The sequence below is a fragment of the Anser brachyrhynchus genome, assembly GCF_964034855.1.
Source record: "Anser brachyrhynchus genome assembly, chromosome: 14".
Classification (NCBI taxonomy): Eukaryota; Metazoa; Chordata; class Aves; order Anseriformes; family Anatidae; genus Anser; species Anser brachyrhynchus.
The window spans coordinates 3,922,582-3,941,768 of NC_137709.1; the positions used below are offsets into that span (position 1 = coordinate 3,922,582).

Genomic DNA, 19,187 nt, shown 5'->3' on the forward strand with positions numbered 1-19,187 from the left:
GAGAGAGGGAGAGAGAAAGGTTTTTGCAGCTTGCTCAGTAGTGTGTTCAGTTGCAGAGGGCTTTTTTCTTTTTTGTCTCATTTTGTTTTCCCTTGACACTTCAAGAAAAAGCACTGTGAAATCCTTTGATGTCTGGGAAGCTGGAAGCTAGATCTGCTCCTCACCTAGGTGAGTGCCTTTTGCTGGTATCTTCCTTGTATCTGACCTGGCTGGTGAAGTGTTTCTTTGCAAAAATGAAGCCCCTACAGAAGGTGGGACTGGACAAGCCTTGCTTAGATGTGACTGAGATGTCCCCTCCGCTGGCACAGCTCTGGCATCCTGCTGCCTGGTTTGTGGGCAGGCCTTGGGGCTAGCGATGACGCAGTGATGGTCTTTGTGCTTGGTACGTGGTCTGACTTTGCTTGGCTTGCTTCAAGGAGTTTGCCAGACCTGTGAATCGCAACAACACCTGCAGTAGGTAGAGGTGCAGATTCCTACCACATACAGGGCTCTGAAAGTCTTACTGTTGGCTTTAGGTTTCCACAGCAGCTGGTAGGTGCTAGAAGTCCTTCCACAGGCCTTTGGCCTCCAGGGACAGTCTTCCTTGTTAGGATTATCCTTTCAACCCCCTTTGATCCCTTTTCACCCTCTCCCATGGCATGTCCCCTCTGCCCCCTGGCAGTGCTCCCTCCCACACACCTCCTGCTCCATCCGAGCTCACCGCAGGGCCCACGTCCCTGCTCTGTCTTCCCTACAATTTCCCTGGGATCCCACATCCTGGGAAGCTGTCCCGGGGAGCCTTCCCACGAGCTCTGTTCTTAGAAGTCCTCTGTGCTTTGGTGTCTCCAGTTGATGACTTGTGCTGGTGAAAACTCTGGACACAACCTAATTCCCAGCTCCACGTTGGTTTCTCAACCCGATGCCCTCTGGAGGGGCAAACCCAGATTGAAGATGACAGTTGAGCTGCTTTAGTTGATCAGCAGCATTTCTTGCTTCGTTTCAGGGGCGTTTTCCCCCAGGGGTCCCTCCACCCCCAGAGGCAGGGCGGTGCAGGCAGCTGCCCCCAGGGGGGAGATGTTTTTGCTCCCCCCCTCCCAGGAGGGGGAAGCAAGAGGCGAGCAGCTGGGAGATGAGGAAACGAGGAGTGCTGAGGCGATGGGAATGTCCCACTCATCTGCCATCTTCTAAAGAGGGTTTTTCTCTTTTTTTTTTTGGCAATGTTATGAGAGTTGGAAGTGAAAGGCAGAAGGAAGCTGCTGGGGGTGTGGAGGAACACAGCTGCTCTGGGGAAGTGCTGGCTGAAGGCTACGGAGCCCCCCCGGCCTGCCTGGGTGCTGCAGGCTGCCGGGGGGCGGTGGAGGCATGTCCCAGCCCCGGGCTGTGCTGCTACCCCGCGTGCCTGCCCCACTGCTGGTGGCTCCAGGGGGTCTCCAGGCAGAAACAACGTAGGGGCAGAGAGGGGGGGGGGGGGGGGGGGGGAAAGCCTTTTAAAGGCTATTTCTGCATGTGTCAGGGCAGGGATGCTCCTAGCAGCATCCTGGGCATCATTACCTGTGCTGCAGAGAAGCAGCGAGCGGTGTTTGGGATTGGGCTTTTCATGGCAAACACCCCTAGGGTATTTGGCACGTGAACGTACTGCATCAGCAACGTTGCTTTCTCTCAATTAGAGTATTTCCACCCAAAACACAGAGCAGATGGGTGCATGCGGGCATTCAAAGCAGAGCTGTCCTCCACAGGAGCTCTTTTCAGGGCTCTTTCTTTTCCAAAAAAATAAAATAAAAAAATGAGTAAGTATGAGCCTTCTCAGGGAGGTTTAAGTCTAAAAGGGGGAAAAATAAATGAATGTTTTCTTGTTGAATATTTCTGGGAATGTGCAGACTCCCTTGTTTACTTTTTTATAATAATAATTTGTGTACTTTCAGTGGCTCCCGTTCAACAAAATAATTAAATGTATGCTGAAGTCCAGTTAGGAAAAGTACAGCTTTTAAGCGTGTGCTTTGTGTCCAAGGCCAGGCAGAGCGGGGCAGCTGCTTGAGCGCCACCGAGGCGCCGCAGCCAGATGTGCTGCGGGATGACCCCTGAGGGCAGGGGGAGGCCACCCACACGCTGTTAGGGATGTGCTCCCTGCTCTGCTGCTGTACGGAAGCGCTCCTTGCTACACGTGGCTTGCTGGAAGCCATCGCACCTGCTGGCTGCTGCCTCGGAGGGAGCGCAAAGGAAAATGCCGGGTGAGGTTGGCGCTGGGGAAGGGTGGGCTCGAAGGAGCCATCGGGATCCGAGGCAGCCAGCTGCGGCTCAGGCAACACGTGTGGTTTTCCTTCGGAGTGCTTTTCGGTGACACATTTGAGAGACTTTGCAGAAATCTGTAAAATTCCTTGAATAAAAATATCTGAGGGTACTTTCCTTTCAACAGCTACTGATGCCTCAATGTTTTGTAAAGTTTTCGAGTAAGTGCTTTGCAGAAGTTCAGCACTGTTCCCCAGAAAGGTCACCCGCTGTGAACACAGAGCGGTAGCAGGTATCCAGTGAGCCTGCAGGGCATGGGGACATCCCCTGCAGAGGCAGCCCAGCCCTCCGAAGGATCCGTTCCTTCCTCCTGGGAAGGAACATGGCCATTCAAGACACTGGCAAAGTTCTTACAGAGTTCACAAGTGGGCCCAGGCACGTCTCTTTCCTGCTCACCCTTGACGTGTCTGTGGTTTTTCACAGGTTGGCTTCCTCCTAGGCTTCGAGCTTGCAGCCTGTCTTCTCTCTCTGTTCAGTCAGTTCTTTCCAATGGGACTTTGCCCGACTTCTGAAGGCACACCTGTTTTTTCCATACACCGCTTGTGCATCAAGCTCTGTTGTTTGTGACAAATGCAAAGCTGGTTATATATTGACCATTGCTTTTGGAGGAGAATCAAGATCTCCGGTTTGGAAAATAATTGTGCAGAACCTGGAGGCCCTCCGAGGGTGCTCGTTGAATTTTTGGTTTTGTGGAGGCAGGTGGATGAACTCAGATTTCAGGACTTGCATCAGTGATTCTGTGTAGCTCTTCTAGCATCCTGCCTTTGGTTTAAAGCGGATAAGTGACCTATTTCAGTGACCATTAGGTGGAAAACTGTACACCCTGCAAGTATGGCAGCACTATTCACATACATACAGCACTCCTAGAGCTGCTGGCCCCCATAAGGAGCCTGAGGATGGCTCTGCAGAGAGGTGAAGCGATGGTCACAGCAGTCCTGACCTTATAATTCAAGCTCATTTTATAACACTAGTCTGAGGATGCATCCAGCTGCTGTAAGCAGTAGGCTTCCTACTTCATATAATTGGCACGGTGTGCATGCAGTGCTGTCAGTAGTGTTCATTGCTTTGGGCACTGGTCAGGCTCACACGGTGGTGTGCCTTCCAGCTTGGTGCCTCTGGGCACCCTGGGGCTGGCCGGGGCATCCTACCAAGTCTGGTCCTACAACTGGACAGGGAACCTCAGCCTTCTTATCCTGCAGACCCCAGACTGCTTGGCTACAACACTTACAGACGAGTCCCTGACAGTGGTGTGTCCGTCCCCGCACTCAGTGGGACCCGATTTTGCAATTTTGGTTCCCGTGGATGACAGTGACACACCCCATTAATCACCCACACAGATGTGAACTGGCACCAGCAAGTAACTAGACGAGCACAAGTGGCTGGTTCCTTTCCTTAGCTTGTAACTAAAGCGCAGGAAGAAGTGGGATAAACAAAGCAAAGCTGCAGAGCAGTCACGCAAGGCAAAGGGAACCAAGGAGCATCAGCAGAAAGTGCTCTGGGACAACACCAGCTGCGAGCACTTGAGGGTCAGGAAATGCTGCTCCTCACCAAGCTCATGGTGCGACTGGGTATGGCCGGAAACAGGCTGGGGGCGAGGCGCTGCTGTGCCTTTCATTTGCTCAGCATATTTTTCTCTTTTTATGTAAAACCAGCAAATGGGGAACTTAGCTACTTTTCTCATAAGATGTTTCGACTGCAGGATTGTTTGTTTTCTTGTTCTGGGCTCTTTTTACCTTCTTGTGCTGCTGTTACCCTGAAATCTGGGGAAGCAGTGATAAAATGGCGCGTGCTCCAAGCTTTTCTGATATCCCTGTGAAGCTACCGAGGCCTGAGTTGAGTTACAAAAGAGAGGACTCTGAGCTGGGTTAGCTTGGGGTCTCTGCAGCAAGGGGCTGTGCCAGAGCATCCAGGTCCCCCAGGACTGGCAGCATTGCACCAGGGTGCTCACATGCAGGGTCTGGCAGGCTGCCGCACTGACATACACAGGAACGAACCCTTTCTCTAGGAAAAAAAAATAGTGTGTCTACAGAGACTGAGAGTCTCACAGAGGAGACAGGGCTAGATGAGGATCTCTGTCCCACCTGCCTGGGGGTGACGCTGGGGAGATGTTGCAGGATGCTCTTGCTCACTTGCTTTGTAGCAAGAAGCCACTACAGCCTTCTCTCAGACCTGCTCACCTCGGGCAAGGTGTCAAAGCGAGTGTGCAGGCCCATGGCTCACTGGTCCCTATGTCCCCCGCAGGCCCCTGCAGCTTTGCCACGCTGCCAGGAGCTCAGATCAGCTCTGTGCACCTCAGTGCTGACTGTGAGCCATGGCGGAGCTGTGCAGGCCCGAAAAGCTCCTGGGGTGGGCAGGCTTGGCAGAAGGCCTGCTTGGGGCTCACAGACAGGGCCATGAGTGCTGGCCACCACTGGCTGTGTGGCTGCTGCCACCGCGGAGCTGTGCCCGTCTTTTGGGGAGCCTCCCTGTCTTTAGGGAGGTAGAAACCAGGTGGTCTGGGGGAAAAGCAATGCGCTGACATGCATCTTCTCTGAGTAATCTGCCCCCACTAAGTACCTTTACAGTACGAAGTGCAGCTTCATTTCCAGCTTAACAGTTTCTGAAGCAATGCCATTGCCTCTTTGTTTGTTAGGTTTCCTGACCCTCCCCTGAGTGAGCTGGCTTGTTGGGAAGCTGTGTCCCTCTTCCTCTGCCTGCCACCAAGGGATGGCACTGAGGGTCAGAAGTGCCTGGTCAGGATGCTCTGTGCCCACTGCATAAAGCCTTGCAGAAAGCAAGGTGATGCTGAGATGTCTGGGGGCTCTTTTACTGAGCGGAGCAGTCCACATCATACTGGAGACTTTTTAAAAAAAAAAAAAAAAAAGCTAGGAAGAAATTGGCCATGGGTAGCCCTGAAGTGAGGTGGTGGCTGCCAGGGGAGAAATAGCAGGCCTTTGGTTCAGTGGGATGAAGGCTTCAGAAAGCTGTGGGAGGACGTGCCTGGGAAATCAAAGGGTTGCCTTCATCTGGGCTCTTCCTACTGCCTTTTGTTCTTTGATGCTTTGTTTTAATATGATGCTTAGGTCCTAATAATGGGAATCAGGGGAAACTGAGGCTGGGCATACCCAGGGAGAGCACAAAGCGCTGGGATGTGCAGGGCTGATGGGCAGGGAGGGATGCTGAGCATGGGGATGCGTGTTTCTGCCCTGCACAAACAACTTGAGGGTGCTGCAGGGCACCGGGGAGCCAGGGAAATGCAATGAGTTGTGCTTGGAGTAGGTGGTCCCAGGCCTGCCACCCAAATGTTCCTCCCAAGCTACTACATCTGGACACCACAAGCGAGTGACTTCACTCTCCTGGTTGAAAACAGGCCCCCTAAAGCTTCAGCCCCGGCTGCTGACGCTCGCCCAGCAGTGACCCTCGCCTCCTGTGGCACGGGGGCTGCCCGCGAGCCGAGGGCTGCGGAGCCGTGTCGCTCCCCACCTAATCGTAACCAGATTCCCCTAGAAATGTCTGCTGAAATATTTATAAATACCATAGCCAGCAGCTGCTAATGCCAAACAGGAAATTTTAAGCTGAACAAACTTTTCCACGTTTCTAAGTGGGAAAAGTAAACTGTAGCTAAGATCTATTTTTTTAATAATAAAAAAAAGTCTAAATAGCAACAGGCTTCCACTGCTTCATAGCCTCAAAACAGTTCATGATTCTTGAAGTGTTGGTCCCTTCCAGACAGCCCATTTTCTGTACACAGTATGTCTGCATGGCAATACGGAAGGAGGTTATCTTAATTAAAAAAAAAATAATAAATGGAAAAAAAGCTGTTATACCTCAATGTTAGCAGTTGTGCTGTATGATGTGACAGGCTGGATAATGATAAAATCTTTAAGTTAGGGCTGTTTGTGGCCAGAAAAGGGTTTTTGGAAAGCTTTCAGTAATGGTATGTGTGTTGTACCTGCTCTCATGGTAGCTATCCATCTCAGGGGATTGGCATTTTCAAGCCCTTAATGTGCTTTTGAGGGAAAACAATGCAGAACTTGAATGGAAAGCAGTGAGTCAGGGACGAGGCCAGTGTGAGCAGCAGACACCTGAAGGAAATGAACTCCTTTGGGCTCATATCTGGTTCTTCATGCTTGGGGTTTTTTTTTTTCCCCTCAAGCTTTTTGTTTTCTAGGATTTTCTTGTTTCTGCTCATTCATTATTTGGTATTGAGATATTTTGGAGCTCTATGAAATGGAAAAAAATCTAACACCAAATCTTTGTGGAATTGTTTTAAACAGCTTCTGCCATTTATGAAGTCACTAAATTCCATCTTCAGGCAAAAGGCATTATTAAGCTTTTAAAAAGTGATTTATGTCATTTCATAGTCAAAGGTGTTGACGTAGAGATGAAATGATTCCAATGTCCTTTCTGTATATTTTGTAATCATACTCTTCAAATCAAGCATCTTCAAAATGAAGAGGAGAAGTACAGAGCTATAAACTGGAGTATTTATTGAAATAACCTCCTCCATCCCTGCTACAGCCTTCATATTTAGATATTTTTAAGAGCTTCAGCAGTGAGCTCTTATTATGGTGCAATAATGGAAAGAGAAGAGTTTTCTAAAATTTTGTTCTGATGCTGAGACTTTATTACTTTCAAATTCTCTTGGTAGCAAATCCTCATCCACGTCTATGATTTAATTCTCTTTTGAATGAGTCAATGGTGGGCAGTGAGCTTGGCTGGAGGAGCGCACAGGCTGAGTTGCACTTCATTGTCTGGGTGGTTTTCAGTGAGCAGCATGCCTGTTAAGAGGCCAAAAAATTGTAAAAGGAAATGAACTTTTAAGGATTCCTGTAAATTCCAGCAACGAACAGCAGTGGGATCTCAGGAAGGCTTTATTACGGTATAAAATATGGAGCTCTGCAGCAAATTTATTCATAGAGTGCATTGGAGTAGAAAAGCTATCTGGTTCAGTCCTGGGAGGAAAGTAGAGCACCCAGGTGGGCAATGCTGGGTGCACGAGAGAAAAGAGGCCTGTGCGATTGCTTTTTCTGTACTTTTATGCTGTCACTGCAGATACTATATGGAAAACAAAATTTTTTCATCAGCTGGGAAGATACCCTAGGAGCCAAGCCCAAAGGTGGGGACGGTTGGACAGTATCCACAGAAATGTTCTCAGTTGCAGGGGTTTTAAACAGGCTAGCTTCGTAGTTGTTTGTCACCACATAATCCTGCAGCTCCCTTTAATGTTGCATCTCCTTCAGCATGCAGATTTGCTAAGGGCTTTGCTAAGGTTTGCAAAGCCTGCCACGCTTGAGTGATTTTTTCCCTTGAGAAGTGTCCAGAAGTGTTTGTCCTGTTGCATATGGTGAATATCTATCTGAGACCTTGCATTACCCGTAATAGAAGCTTGATTTCTGCTTTCAGGTCCTGTCTGAGGGTATGGGCAATGCACAGACCCCCTGGCAGCTCTGTGTTGTGGCACCCTCCTGCCATCCCCTCCGAAGCATCCCTGGGTTTTCTTTCCCTGCCTGAGACACCCAGCTCCCTGGGCCAGGCATGGCAGTGTGAGTCATGGGTTCTTCATGTTCTCCTATCTGGAACAAGTCTAACTCAAAGCAGACGCTTGGTGGGAATGAAGTGTCCCTCTGAGCCTCTGCAGATGTGTAGGCAGGCAGGAGGGGCACAGCATAGCAGAGAAAAATGTTTTGTCTGTCTCCTAGTTAGTGTTTGGGCCCCAGGTGTCACCAGGTGAGGCTTGTGAAAGTGGTTAAGGTATTTCACTGCTGCTGTCTTTGCTCTTTTACGTTCCCTTCAGTAGAGACTTGTTGGGGTGCTCAGCCGGCTGCTGCTGCCCACGTACCTTCCCTCTAGAGCTGTGGCTCTCCAGAAGCCTTAGTGATGGTTTTACCCAGTGGTAGGTCAAAGCCTTGACATGGATCTCACAGGCACGTGTAGATGAGGAGATGACCGAACGTCTGTTTCCCTGCTTTCGTGCATCAGTGCTGCTGGAACAGCCTCGTCCCTTTGTAGCACGCTGTCCTGTCACCCGTGTTTGTGTGCAGATGTCTCCTGGGGCAGCTCCTTCCCAGACCACAGGGATTCAGCAACACACGCATGTAAAAGAAAGCAATTCAGCTGAGGTCAGACACCAGGGCTGTGGCAAGGAGGAGGTCCCTTTACTAGTTTTGAAAGGCCATCAATGAAATCCCTTTTCTGCATAATTTATGAGGAAAAAATCTGGCTGCCTACATTAAGCTCTGTGATGCTGTCTGGTTTGGGGCTGCAGACTGCTTTTAAGTCTCTGCCCATCAGCTTGAATGGGCATTGCCTGACCCCTTCCCATCTTTTTATTTATTTTAGTGGAAATGTCAGAATAATACTGTCATACTTATTCTCTCAATCTTGCCATGATTACTAGGGAATGGCAGGGATACAGCAAGGCTGAGAGCCCCTTCATTTGTGTGTGTGTTGGGGGGGGGGGGAACCCACATGGAAGTAGGTAACTGTGTCCCCAAAACCAAAGCTGCAGACAACAGTAAACCAGTGCTCCAGACAACAAATACTGACTCATGAAGACATTGCCCTGCACTGCCCACTGCCAAACACAAGCTTACAGATGGTTCAGTGTAAGGGATCACCATGACAGCCTGGATGGCAAGACACGAAAAAAGGAACGAGCTATGCATCTAATATTACAGCTGTCCAGTGTGGCTTGGGTTGCTTAAGGTAAAGGCAAACTGAAATGTCCATAAGAGTAGGAAGAAAGCAGCTGGCCACAGCCCCGTGTGCCAGGTCCCTGCTGAGGTGGCATTGCTCCACCATGCCTTGGGCGCTGGACTTACAGCACTGGAGGAGCTGTCCTGGAATTTTTATGACATTTAGAAGAGAATTAGATCTGCTTTGGGAATTTTCCAGTGAAACCTTTCTTTGCTGGGAAATGTGGTTTCGCTGAAACCATAGCTTTGTGAAAAGTAAAATGAGACAAGCGTTCTCATTGTACCTAATAGCCCACCCGCGGTACGAGGGGTGGAGACCATCACAGCACAACTCCCACTGGAGTTTGAGAAACAGCTGCTGGTATTTCAGGCTGGATTTAGGCTGGAGGAGCTCACCCACACCTCAGGTGCAGATTAGTGATACATTTTGTCCTTTCAGTGAGAGATGCAGGAGGTGTCCCAGCTCTCTGCATGGGTTTGGGAAGCTCCAGGAACAGAACATTGGGGAGTATCGGTACTGGCTGCTCACGAGGGATGGCAGCTGGTTAGAGAGGGATGGAGAAGAGGAATGACCAGCTCCTGGTTTGGGGACTGCTCTGCAAAGGATGGCTTTTTCTACTCTGCTGGGGGCTTTAGCTGAGTCAGTCTGTCCTGCTGCAAGTGGGATAGCATCTTGAAATAGATTTTACCTTATAGGAGCCTTGATTAATCAATTAGACTCTCAGAACTGGGTCCATCAGAAAGAATAAGGCTCTGCTGCAGTTGCTCCTACTCACATCCCTACAACAGCATGCAGCATGGGCTGTAGGATAGGACAGAAGGCTTGGGAACAAAAGCAGAATGAGATTACTGTGGCCATCAGCCCAAGTTAGCAGCCTGAACGCCCACATCCTGGTAATTCTGGGCTTATCAGTTATGTGAATTGTAGTGTATGCACATTGCCGGGCTGACACAGCCTGGATGTTAATGCCTTGTGGTGATCTGTACGTGCCACAACAAAACAAAAATATAAATATATAATACATAATATGTATTTGTTAGTTCTGCTGTTACAAAAGAGATCTGCCCACCAGGTATCTATTCATAGAGGGAACACGCTGCATACGTGAGTTATCTGCTCTTAGCTCACTCCTTCATGGAGAGAAATTTGTACCTTCTGTTTCCCTTGTTATTTTTGACCAGGACAGGAACTCGAGGATATGCAAGTGTGAGCTAGCCAACAGCACACCTGCCCGTGGCCCTGCCTCTGCCTAGTGGCAGCTCCTGGCTTCATCCCTCCCTCCCCATCCCAACCTCATAGAGCTCTCCTGCAGACCTTGGCTTTGTGCTTGGCGTGATGCTGAAGCTGAGCCGCAAATGCCTTTGCTATGTCAGCTATGTCTTTCCATTTGAGTAAACTGCCTACATCAATTTATATGTATTTTAACACACCTAATATAAGTACCTAAATAAAGACATAATATGGTATATTAACACTGATGTTACATCTATAGCAGATCCATTCAGATAATAAGTGTACGTTCATGTTAGCATGGCCTTTCAAACCATGGCACAGGGTCTATTTGTGAACGATTACCTCTCTTTTTGCCACTATGTGCGTATGGGATGCAGACGTCTGTAAAGTTTTAGTCTCCCATGGCTGTAAGTACTGCTTGCTTAATACTGGCAAAGCCTCTGGAATTTGTCTGTGCCTCATCTGCTGGATTTTAATGAGGGTTTTTTCTCCATCCCTCTACATTTTGCACATACAGATGCCTTGCATTTTATGAGTTTTATGTAAAAAATAAACCACCACGGTAAGGTAGTAGTATAATTCTGTCTACTCTAGACTCCATCCACATTTTTCTGGTTCTGGTAATCTGTTCCTGGAGATTAGATAGCCATGTTTCTGGCAGTCAAATATATCACAAGTGTCACACAATTACTGTAGGTACAGAGCTGCTGTCACTTGAAGCAAGCCTGTGATTTCACTTGCAAGAAGGTGCCTGTAATTGGAACCACCTGCATGCTCTAAAGCCAGGAGCTTTTTGGCTTCAACACGGTTTTACTGAGAACTCTAATGCAATTACTTATGTGAACTAATCTGTAAAGGATGTTTTTCTGTTGTCTCTGTTAATTGCTTCCAGCTCATGGCATGGAAAAGTTATTGTCCCTGTGAGGCCACAGGGAAAAGGGAAAGGAGGAATGTCAAAGCAAATGGAAGGTTTGGATGAATGTAGTAGGCACTTGGGTTTTTTCCTCTTACTCCTGCATTCATCAAGTCATGGGAACAAAGGTAAAAAAAAAAAATACTTAAGTCAAACTAAGTACAGCAGACTTTTGTCAGCCACAGGGCAGCTGCTAACTGTTCTGTTGCTGCAAAGCTCTCTTAAAATGGGTCATCGGGGTCCCCAGGGATCTTTTACTGCCTGGGAGCAAATCCTCAGTCTCCCTTGTGTGTCTGGTACGGACAATTGGCTGTGCTAATGGTTTTTGTGGCACTCCTCTCTTTCCAGAGATCCTGTGGACAGACTTACTGTCCCAGGATGGCTGCTCTGGGATCCTGGGGCTTCCCCAAGCCATTTGGCTGCTCTCAGCAGCCACCAGCGCACAATGTGGCCACCAGCAACTTCCAGCCCAAACATTCAAATGTTGGGAGCCACGGGGAGTATCTTTGAAGCTACTTCGGGCTGGCTTGTCCAACACAGCTATGTACTAGTGTGGGGAGCTTGGAGTGCAGCTGAGCTACTGGTGTTTGAGTCTCTGACTACAGAAAGAAGGCCAAGTCCTCAGCTTTGCTGAGCGTCTAAGGCGCTGACTGCCCACACTCACTTTTTCCTTAAGCTTCAACATGGGAAATATCCGTGGATGCACTCATGGCACTTGAGCAAAAAGGCTCTGTACGTGGAGCCTGATGCTTGGAGAACTCCCTGTTCTTGAGGGGTGTTGGAAGCTGTGCCCGAATTCCCTGTGTCTCTGAAGACTTCAACCAATTTCAACCATGCATGTCAACACTAGGATCTGAAAGCAGCTGCACTGAAGAAATGTTCCCAGATAAAAATGACTCATTAGCAGAGCCTGGGTTGAGGCCATGATTATTTTGAATCAAGCACCACTTGTCCTGTCTCCAGCAGCCGGTCTGTTCCAGGGAGGCTACACGGGATAGATGACCTTTGTTCATTAACACATGGGCATCCCTCCCCGGCAGTAGCTTTCATATGCTGAAATTACTCACTTGACATCCAAATATTAATGGAAAATGTCTTTTTAATACTGAAAGCTATTCCATTCTCGCATTGATGTCCAAGCCATAGCCTTTTGGATGTCCTTCTGACATGCTGCTGCTTTCTCCAAAGAAACTATCTCCTGCAAATTGTATGTGGTTAATTGGAAAGGAATGCCGCTCTGAAGCACTTAGATCATGAAGATGCTTCACACGAAACTGCAAATTGTAACACCAAATAAGCTAGAATTTCCTATTGCTTTTTGGTATAGAAGAGCTCTGAGCAGTTATAAAGCTAAGGAATAGGGAGGCAAGGAGTGCACAGCCCGGTGGATCGTAATGATTTCTGGCTTATTCCAAGAGGTAATCTGAGAGCAAGTACCAGTAGATTTTCACTGGCTGTTCTTTCCAGGCATCGAGGCTTCTCCTATAGAAGCAGAGCAGGCAGGGTAGGTGTTGCAGAGCCTTGTTTGTCAGGGTATTTTGCACGGTTTTGTGTGGTTTTCCTGGGAGGGTCTCTCCCACTGCCTGTTCCGCTTTTCTGTTCCATTTTAAAAACTTGTTGTGCCAATGTGCAGTGCCACAAGAAATGCCAGCTTGTTAGATCAAACGTAAGCATGTTTATTTGCCTGTTTGCATAAGGCTTCTTCAGGCATGTCAAGTATTTTAGTTGTGGAAAGAGCACAGTCACTTTAATATGGCCAGACTCTATGCAGACAGTCTAGAGATTTCAAAAATCATTTCCTTAAATTTATTGCTGTTTCAAGCTTTCATTTTGTCTATAACATTGTGTGTCCTGGGTTTTCATTTGCAGCCTACTCACCATCTGCAAAGCAGTTTAAAGTGAGCTACTGTGTCATGATTTGTTTCCTCAATAACCAGTGCTTCATAGGAATTAGCAGAACTGCCTTTCCTTTGCCCTACAAAATCAGGGCTGATCTTCACTGGGCTTTGACCCAAGACCTCTCCTTCCAGGCCATAGTTGCTCTTTGTGGAGGTGTTGGTGGCATCCAAACAGGTCACCTTCAGGAAGGAAGAGATCAACCTGGCCCCAGGTTGGGCTGTGTCTCACCTAGCCTTGCAGAGCTGGTGGCCACAGGGCTGGCTTTAAGGGCAGGCAATGGCTGGAGACTTCTTTTCCTATTAACTTTCCACAGGGTCCTGAACAGAGCACAGCTTTTTGTATGGGTCCGTCAGCAGCATCTTTCTTTCCACTCCTGTTGCCTTTGCTCCCTGTGGATCTTCATGCAGGGGCAGCTCTCCACAGCCTCCTGGAAAGAGTCCTAAGCTCTCCTTTTGCAAAAGCCCATCTATCTCTTGCTGGCCCTTAGGGGCTGGAGGGACAGGACTCTGACGTATCTGGATGCTGAACACATACAGATAGTAAAGCAGTGAGGTTTTCGGGGTGATGTCAGACAAAAGCTTTTGAATGTGGTGTTAGTGCAAAGATGTGGCTAATGGTTTGCATATTGATGCTTTTCCAGTTAATTTTGAATTAAAATTAAAAAGTACTTCTGTGTTGAGACGAGGAGCAGTTATTCATTGTCAAACCTAAAAGCAATGTAGGACAATTATTAGGATTCTCGACTGTTATTGCTGTTCAAGGCCACGCTTTTTTTTCCTTCCCCTAGTTGTAGTCAGAAATACCTAAGCTTGGTCCTAAGGTCTTGAAGAAAGCATTTGTCTCTGATTTTACTCAGACAATACTCTCTCTTGCAAACAAACAAACAAAAAAATAAAATGCTATGTCCTGTAGGTCACCTCTCCTCTCTCAGGTTGGGAGGACACCATGGAGGTTCGCTCCTCGGGCCTAGTTTCTTGCTGTAACCAAAAGCCTCAGATGGGTGCCTCTTGCTGCCAACCTCCTCTCCTCTGGGACAAAGGCAAGGATCTCGGCAAGCATTGTGTGCATCTCCTGTTTCTCTCTGGTTGTTCTTGCAGGGAAGCAGCCCAAAGATATGATAGTCCTCCAGGCTTCCCTAGAGGCTGCCTGCCTCTCCTCTGGGCCTCACTGGGGAAGAAGCCGTGACTGGGCTTGACCTTGGCTAACAACTCATGTGGGAAGAGGAGTAAAATACGAAGATTTAGAGAAAAGTGAAGAGAAAAAGGAGACCTGCATAAAAATTAATTTAAATAATAAATGGGGCGTTGGTAGGATTTAAAAAGAAATATCTGATACCCCAGAGCACTTGGTTGAATTCCTGGGGGCTGCACAAGGCAACTAGAGAATTAACAAGGAATTTAGACGCTGGCCTACAGGACAGATTTCTCTTTCGAAGGTCTATTAGCTTCTTCATTGCTTTGGCAAACTACCTTCCAGACCTTTCTTACGCAGCAATAGTCTGCTCCAGCTGAAATAGGAGCCAATACCTTCTGTAGGAGCTGAATGAAACTCAAAACAAGCTTATTTCTACATACCTGTGCTGGTCCAAATTCTGCTGAAATTAAGAGAAAGCTTCTGTTTCAGCCTTTTGTCTCCAGAATTCTGCAGTTTCCTCCTCTGCCTTGCAGGAGGAATTACAGCTGTTGAAATACCACGGGGACCAAGATCTTCCAGCTTTCCCTCCTAGTAAAATGATCCCACCTTTTATGTGACATTTGAATTGTCCAACCTTTTCCTCTGATGCGAAAAACATGCTGACAGTAATGAAATCTGCTTAGTTTCTGCAGGAGTTATTGCTTTAGCCTCGTGCCACTGTAAATTCTGGCATGCTTTTACTGGGAAGACGTCTGGAGTTCAGTTTATAGAAGAAAATTAACAATAAGCATGGAAGGCTGATAAGAAAAGATCTGCTTGCTTTTGGGCCAAGCAATTAAAAAAGCAGAAAAATTGTAAATGAAAGGAAATTTCCCTAGTTATCTAGATTTTAATTTTGTTGCAATAAATGAAGTTAATTAAATGGAGTTTTGAAAAGTTGAAAATTACATTAGGGGGAAAAGCAGCTGTAGCTCAATCACAGTTCTAGAGGTAACATTACATCGGTGTTTGTTTTAGTCTGATTTTCCTCCTAACTACAGAGACCATAAAATCTGTGCTCTCATCTTTCAGAGTGAGGACAATTTAATTTCTAATACCAAGAAATGAGAAGGGCACTGGGATGCGTTGGGAAGATGATCCTGGAAGGCAGTAGCAAGCTATTGTGCCCCATTTTGGTTGTGTGAAGCCAGCACTTTATGACCGTCTCTGACCTTAATGCTAAGCTTCTGGCTGTAGACAATGTGAGAATTAAACACCTCCTAAGATTACTGTTGGCCAACCACACCAAGTAATGTAGTGTGATGCAGTCAATGAGGCTTGGACAGGTCCTAAGGGCCAGTGTATGTGTTTCAGTTGTGGGAGGTGGCCATCTGAACCCAACTTTCCTCCCTCCAAAAGGAAAAATGTATACTAAGCAGGTGAAGGTGGTTTTTTTTTTTTGTTTTGGTGTTTTTTTAATCTTTTTCCTCTTCAGAATGTGATTCTATCACACTGCCTCGAGGTGTCACTAGTCATGATCATGGCAGCATCCCGTCTTGCATAGGGTCTGTGAGTCTTTGGAGTCATCAGTCCTACCGAGGCCCTGGGGAGGGGAGGGATGTGGCTGCTAAAAGCCTTGGTGTGGTGTGGTTTAGGTTCTGGCTGCGAGACACCAGAAAGCCTGGTTTCTGGCAGAAAGTGTTGTTTATAGGGGGGCAGTCTGGGGACATGGACTTGGCTGCTTGTCCTCAGGTCCATCCTGTATATATCCGTCTTTATTTTAATTAGATAACCGTTGGCTCTGGGAATGTTTCCTTCTAGTAATTACAGCTTTTGTTTGTTCCTCTGTTTCAGACATGTGGTGTGAGGGAGGTTTCATTGCTTCTTAAAGCTTCTCTGTCATTACTGCATTTCTTCTCTCTGCCAGTGTCTTCAGCAATCTCCTCTTAAAACACATTGGATGCTCCTAAATTCCCTGAAATGGACTTGCGGTGTGTTTTGGTCAGGCCGATGAGGGTGGATCTGGAAGACTTCCCATGTCTGCTTGCTTTTCTGGTTGTTCTCGAAGAGCTCTTTTGACCTCAATTTGCTTAAATCCTTTTAGCAGATAAGGCTGCTTACCTCTCTTTAAACATTCTGAAGCTCTCTAGCTACAGAAAGTACTCGTTAATGATGGTTAATGGCTTCCTGATGCCTGGCTCTACAAAGGTGCTGGTGTAGCTACTGCTCTCTTTCCTGCTCACCCAGGTGGCAGGCAATGGCTGTCTCCAAGTGCTGCAGAACTGATGCCTGTAAGCAAAAACTGACACGGAGAAAAACGCGAATCCATGCTGCAACGAAGTCAGGAGGTGATGCTTCGTACGTGGCAGTCCGCGGTTGCCACCATGTACAGGAATCTGGGTTTATGGCATTAAGGGACTGAGGTGACGGGAGGACAGCGTTCCTCACATTACTGCTGTTTATGAGACAAAAGACTCAGAGGAGAAAGGAGCTAGAATTGACTGTGTATATATAGATGACTTGTACAGAAATCTCATCTATTTGTAGGCCTGGAGAGCATCTGGTCCAGTTCCCCCTGGAGCCAGAGGAGAGAGTTACGGGAATTTCAGTGAGAGTTCAACTTGGCCATAGGGAGTATTTTTCCCTCTGTAGCTCTTTTTTTTATTTTAAACAAAAATTGTTTCCACCACGGCTGCGGTGCATTAATCAGCAGCAGCGCGATGAGGCGGCTGTGTAATTTTTAGAGCATTGTAGCTCCTGCTAATGACGAAACTCTGCTTTGTGCTGAGGCCACGTCTCAGGCCCTGAGAAAACAGGGGTAAAGCAGATGTTGGTGAGGTGCTGTCTGGAGGCTGCTGCAAAAGCTCTGCTGTTGGAGAGGGACCCAGAGCCTGTGGATGGCACCAGGGAGAGAAGGAGCACGAGTCTGGAACAAGCAACAAGGGCAGCTCAGGAAAGGACGGGGTGTTCCGAGGTCACGGGCAAGGCCACGGAGCTGCCCTTTGCCTGAGAGAAGGGAAACTAAAACCTAACAGCAAAAGACTTGAGTGTCCTATGGAAGAAGGGCAGGGAATTGGCACGGGGCTGTGGCATTGGCGGGGATGGGGTGTGCTGGTTCCCGGAGGGCAGGAGAGGCCCCGGGGGCACCAGCAGCCCCTGCATGCACAAAGGCACATGGCTGGGGAGGCCAGTGTGGTTCAGCCCTGCACAATGGCAAAGGGGACGGCTCCCTTCCAAGTTCAGCAGTTAAAGGAAATGATCATATCAAGAAAGGAAACCCCCTTAACATCAATACGAGAATTAATCTGCGCATAATTCAGAGCGCTGGTGATTTAGCTCGCAGGCATTGTTTCCCCACTCGCTTTGGGCCTTGCTGCCTCATGAAAAGAAGTGGGAGATGTTTGTGGAAGCTGCAGGAGGATTTTGAGGTTGGAGTTTTGTCATGTAATTACTAAAGATTTCAGTTGTCAGCACAATGTTTAATGATAACCAGGTGGAGAGGTGCATGTGCATAGCTGCCGCCTCCTTGGTGGGAGCAGGGGGTTAAGCCGAGCTGAAGGCAGCACAGCATCATTGAAAACTGCTCCACAATGAAATTGCTCATATAAAAATAAATATCAACAGCTGATTCATGGCTTTTTCAGAGCATGTTTGAAGTGTGGTGTGATCAGGGGTGTGCAAAAAAGCAACTGATGGAATCTATTAAATAATATGGGAATAGTTTTCCCAAGCATACAAGAACACCGCCTAAACCTGAGGCTTACCGGAGAAGCAGGCATCATAATGTGTGCAGAAATGTGTGAGGGGGTATGTGAGGCAAGAATGGGGTAGGTCAGTGTGTCATCAGGACTATATTGTTGGGATGAAGTATTTGTGGTGGCCTTAGGTGTTTGGTTTTGCTCTCAGGAATATCTTTCCAACCAAAATAAATGGAGGAAAAGCGTAATAAAAATATATGGAGATATGACTTACAAACTGAATTGGGTCGGATTCTCATTCTGAACTTTCAGGACAAAAAGGAAAATGCAACTTTTGGGAAGGGCTTCTGGGGGGGGCAGCCCTGGTCCGCAGCAGCACGGGGGCAGAGGAAAGGACTGGTGGGAGGCATCTCTAAAAACAATGTTCAGACTCAGCAGAAGGGGATTAAAAGTTAAAATTTAAAATGTGAATGGAAAGAAGAGGCTGGAAGTGCAGGGGTAAATTGGGAGTGACGTACAGAAAGAGTCCACCCAACCTCCCAGCAGGCGTAGCAGGAGAGGCCGTGGGGCACGGCCGTGGGAGCAGGGGGTGGCTGCGGTCCAGCGGGCACATGGGATGAACCTGCTTCAACAAAGGAACAAACTTTCAACACAGCCACAGTCATTCCAAGCCTCAAAAATGCACTGGGTATCCTTGAAATTGCTTAAGTCAGTAGGATCTGTGTCCAAACTGTAGGAGGTTTTCTCACGGCTATCACCATGGTGTTGTGGTTCAAACAACAACACCAAAACCAGCTCAAGAACGGAGCCTCTCTGCTTCCACTGCCTACTCCAAGGGAAAGTTCTTGCTCCTCATGGTGGTTTCATTCCCAAGGTTTTAGCATCTTTGATCTGAAAGAATAAGTCATAAAACAAACAACCAAAAAGTAAAAGTAATAATAAAATCCTTATGCCTACGTTTTTGCTATTAAACTCTAAATTAATGCTCTGCACAAGACCTGAGTGCTGCCTAGCCAGCTGTTTCCAACTGAGGTGCCATAGGACATGCTGGAGACTAGCGCTCCTGCCCTGGACTAACAGCATGCATCTGAGGCTTTCCCAGAGGTAGGAAAAAAAAAAGGGGGTTGTGCAGCACGGACAGAGCTGCCTCAGCTCTTTCCATGGACCCAAAGAAGTGGGGGCTGCTCTGGGCACTACTGGGATGTGTCCTGCTGTTACGTGACCTGATGGATTTTGTTTGTGGTGTTGGCTGGGGTCTGCTGCAGGTGTGTGCTGGCATGAGCTGCCTACCAGGCAGCTCTGTATCCTCTCCCTGTTATTCTTGCTGCTCTCTTGGGGCTTTGGGAGGCAATCTAACCTCTAATCTAATTGTTGTTGGACCTTATTTA

At 47.8% G+C, this 19,187-nt stretch overlaps 1 protein-coding gene across 1 annotated transcript in view; it reads left to right on the forward strand.

Annotated features, from left to right (window-relative positions):
- The first annotated feature begins 13 nt into the window (after positions 1-13).
- SMAD5 (SMAD family member 5) overlaps positions 14-19,187 on the forward strand; it is a 74,411-nt gene continuing 55,237 nt past the window's right edge. Inside the window, exon 1 of the mRNA XM_080555391.1 lies at positions 14-168. The gene's annotated coding sequence lies outside the window, so the exon portion shown is untranslated. The remainder of the gene's footprint in view (positions 169-19,187) is intronic.